Here is a 5,000-nt window from a genome sequence, read left to right as displayed (position 1 = left end):
CTCTTTATTTCAAATTAATTTAAACACTTATGGAACTCGATAACTGAGGAATAAAACTCAACAGCTATTACACCTTCGTACATCTGCTTCCCTAATTCTCCGGTTTAACATGAAACGTTAGTGATGTATTGCTGTATTTGTTAATTTAAACACAGGCAAATTATATCTTAACTTTCAAGCTACCGAGATGCAACTAGTTTTGCCTGGCATACACTTTTCTCGACAGCAACGGTGAATTAGTTCTTTTCTGATTTTAAAGCATGGTGGGCCCATTTCCACCAGTAGGGCTAACGCTCACATGGTTGGTTGATATGGGATAGAAATCTAGCACTTCACATTACCCTCTATTCAGTTAAATTATTTCTCAGTTAACTTTCAGGCTACCAAGATGCAACTTGTTTTGCCTGGCATACAGTCAACAACAACGGTGCATGAATTGGTTCTTTTCTGATTTTAAAGCAAACCCCTTTTAAGTTTGATACTTATGGAACTCGATAACTGAGGAATAAAACTCAACAGCTATTACACCTTCGAACATCTGCTTCCCTAATTCTCCGGTTTCACATGAAACGTTGGTGATGTATTGGTGTATTTGTTAATTTAAACACAGGCAAATTATTTCTTAACTTTCAGGCTACCGAGATGCAACATGTTTTGCCTGGCATACACTTTTCTCGACAGCAACGGTGAAATGGTTCTTTTCTGATTTTAAAGCAATCCATTTTTAAGTTTTATACTTATGGAACTCGATAACTGAGGAACAAAACTCAACAGCTATTACACCATCCAACATCTGCTTGCCTAATTTTCCGGTTTAACATGAAACGTTAGTGATGTATTGGTGTATTTGTTAATTTAAACACAGGCATATGCAATTATTGACTGAGTGGGAGTGCCGGACGGGAAAATATTTGGCCGGAGGTCATGGCGTACGGACCGAGCGCAGCGAGGTTCGTGCGCCATGACCGAGGGCCAAATATTTTCTTGTCCGGCCCGACCTCAATTCAGTCAATAAGCATTTTATCATATGGGCTCTTTACACTATTTATTAGCACTCAGAAGATGAAGTTAGGACAAAATAAAAAACAAGAATTTGCACAGAAAATTTATCTAATATGTTGATTGCATTTGCTTTTCTGGCTGCAAATTACTTGGATGTTTAAAAGCGACGAAATCCCCTAAAATTGCATCGTACGGAGCAGTACGTGTTCCTAGTAGGGCCGTACGGCTTTTTCCGGCCCTGCTCGCGCTAATGCGTACGGCCCTCGTACGGGGATTATCGCAATAGTTTTGCAATGAAAGCGCTCGCGGGGCCGCACTAGCCATATGATAAAATTATTTCTTAACTTTCAGGCTACCGAGATGCAATTTGTTTTGCCTGGCATACACTTTTCTCGGCAGCAACGGTGAATTGGTTCTTTTCTGATTTTAAAGCAATCCATTTTTTTAAGTTTTATACTTATGGAACTCGATAACTGAGGAACAAAACTCAACGGCTATTACACCTTCGAACATCTCCTTCCCTAATTCTCCGGTTTCACATGAAAGGTTAGTGATGTATTGGTATATTTGTTAATTTAAACACAGGCAAATTATTTCTCAGTTAACTTTCAGGCTACCGAGATGCAACTTGTTTTGCCTGGCATACAGTCAACAGCAACGGTGAATTGGTTCTTTTCTGGTTTTAAAGCAAACCCTTTTTAAGTTTTATACTTATGGAACTCGATAACTGAGGAATAAAACTCAACAGCTATTACACCTTCGAACATCTGCTTCCCTAATTCTCCGGTTTAACATGAAACGTTGGTGATGTATTGGTATATTTGTTAATTTAAACACAGGCAAATTATTTCTCAGTTAACTTTGAGGCTACCGAGATGCAATTTGTTTTGCCTGGCATACACTTTTCTTAACAGCAACGGTAAATGGTTCTTTTCTGATTTTAAAGCAATCCATTAAATTTTATACTTATGGAATTCGATAACTGAGGAACTGGGAAATTTAGAATACCCAATTGTAGCTGTGTAAAATTTCATTCCCAGCATATCACAGGCAGGCACATACAATATTAATCACAGACTTATCATTTTCCTGCTATCATGATATTCTGATATCATGAAATTGAACCTAACAGCAATTATTTTACGTCAACGTTTTGAGCGTGAGCCTGTATACCGGGAAGGCTTCCAGCACCGAATTCCCCGACATCAACATTGTTTACTGCCTCCATAACTCGCTTGAAAACATCTGAATACAGAAATCCATGACATTCAGACGACGACTGCTCCATTAATTCCCCCACAGAGGCCAACCAAAGTTATTCCGTAAGCTTCGTCCACGTTTTTACCAGAATTTCGGACGGCGGGTCTAATCTGTTGGTCGCAGGTGGCAGGTCGCAGGTCACAGCTTGCAGGTCATTGTTTCACCGATACAGAAAGTATCCTAAACATTCTTAAAAGCTAACCTTAGGCCTAATTAGACCTAAACAAAAATTTTTAGGTCTAAGGTTAGCTTTTAAGAATGTTTAGGATACTTTCTGTATTGGTGAAACAATGACCTGCAACCTGTGACCTGCGACCCGCAGATTAGACCCGCCGAATTTCGGAACGTGATCACCATTTTCCCGCAAAAAATTACGGCTTGAAGGTGACAAATCTCACTTCGAAAGAGCTGAAAAAACTTTCCTTCGACAAATTGACTAACATTTCGACCAACCAGTTTATTTTAAAGGCTCTACCATTTTTCCTCGGGTGAGAGAGTTAATCCATAAATCTTATAGAACGAAAAATGGTTCCGTGTCCCAGCACTAACCGCCACTGTCGATACGCGCAAACGAACTGAAATAGATTTGTGTTCCCCACAAAATTCATCTCGCCCCTAAATATGGTCATTCAATAAAAAAATTAACTGCTTTTTTCTGCTTAACGTAAGTTCACAGTACAATCTGATCGATCATGAATGCTTTTCTGAATACGAAACACCTTTTGTGTTATGTTTTCAGCCTTTGTTGACGGATATCTACACCGTCAGGAGACGTCCAGCCGAGAATTCCTAAACGTCATCAGTTGTGCTCAATTCTACAAATACTGAAACGATAGATATAGTACAGTGTCTGACTCACTTCGTGGTCGCCCAAGACATTGGCAAAAGATGTATTGAAAGGCTCGGGTAACGGGGTGTCAAGGTTTTAAAATTGGTCATGTCTAGATTGTTAAAGCTTCTTCAACTTTTATTAAGTAAACAAATCATTGAGGAGCATTGAGGAGCATTAATGTGTACTCAAGGCGTTTTCCTCAAATTTGAGATTGTACTATTTCGGGTTGCCGATGTTCAGAGAACCGAATGGAATAAACCAAAAATCAAAGCACGCGAATCGAAATCCAGTTTAAAATAACAAACAGTTAAACTTCCTTAATATGGCTTCAGTTCCTAGCGCCATTTTTTTAATGTATGTCTATCTTAAACCACAAATCATACCTACCGTCAAATCCGTAAGAAATGACCGTTTTCTCTCATCTTTATTACTGCCCTGCTCTCTAAAATGACTTAATATTTTGTCAAGGCCTCGCATTATATAAACTTGCCTCAGGTGAAAGGAATTTAGTGAATCTCAGAAAAAGATGTATCCGACAGCAAATAGATCTTCAGTTTTTAATCTAATGTGGGACAAAACCTTAAGCTTCACCGATAACATAATTATATGGCGTTACCACTTGAAATCCGATGTCATTTTAAGTAATTAAAACTGAACTTGACGGAAGCGCAATGAAATCTTGAAAATAAATATACAGTTTAACAGGACTAGTTTACAGAAACTGGAACGCTTGTTGATAAGATGGATGTATTAGGCGGAAATTGCTAAAGGATGAACTTACAACACACCTTGATATTAATAATAAAGCCCAACAAATATAACGGATATATGCCCAATTCTCCTTATATTTTTACAAGACACGATAAGAAGGGGGAAAAAAACACTAATATGACAATGAAAGAAAGCAACGAGGAAAGTACATACACGAACACATTACTACCTACAGTCTCAGATATAAATAGTTGGGACACCTCATGTCAACATCTTCTGTGCCCTCCTCGTGCGTTCCCTGCCCCTCTCAATGTTGTTTATCGCAGTTCTGTCACCAAATATTTGAGAGGGAAGGAAGAGGCAGAAGTGTCCCAACAATTATGTCTGGGACTGTAGGAGAAAAACCAACACCAAAACCAGGGACAGACTGACGCGACCAAAACTGCAAAGCGAATTAAGCAAAAATGGAAATAACACCTACCAAAAACACATTTACCAGGTATATAATATGATTTCTGAAGCTAAATTGCGGTTAAAAATAAAGAAAAAAAGGACATGTGGTTACGTACAGGCAAGAAAAAGATGGCAAAAATTCCCTTCTCTCCAAACATTTGCAAAGTCTCCAGTAAACGTCAGCCTTAACTGTACACATGGCCTGGGCGCGAGACATGAGAAGGAGTCGGTCTGGGAACCAGTATGAAAAGGAAAATGCCAATACTACGAAATGGGTATTAGGAAGCAAAAGGAGGGGCAATGGTCCAGAATGAAATGGTAGCCCAAGTGAGATTGTGTTGCTTGTGATGCAGGGTGCACTGTAAAAGTATAATCCTTCGTTCTTCTGGATGATTCCAGGGAAAATCCCATCAGCCTTTTTGTACGTAAATCATTCGTTCTTTTTTATGTATCCAGGAAAAAGTCCCATCACTTGAAAGGATCTGTCGCCCAAGGTAACTCTTGTACGAAAAGATGAAAGTAACAGACCATTAGATGATGATCTCAAGTTATAAGCGTCCGGCAATAAATTAACTCTTCGATGTGGACCAGTGCAATTGCGTGGATGGCTTAAAACTCGAAAAGTAAAACCTTAAAAAGTTAACCGCTGCCTGACCGGTAGTCAAGGAAGCTCGCACAACAGAGGCGTGGCGTGACAGTGGCGTGGCGAGCGACATACCAGCCTCGCAGCAGTATTAATTAG

This window comes from Montipora foliosa, chromosome 3, assembly GCF_036669935.1.
Source record: "Montipora foliosa isolate CH-2021 chromosome 3, ASM3666993v2, whole genome shotgun sequence".
Lineage (NCBI taxonomy): Eukaryota > Metazoa > Cnidaria > Anthozoa > Scleractinia > Acroporidae > Montipora > Montipora foliosa.
This window is presented reverse-complemented; position numbering follows the sequence as displayed.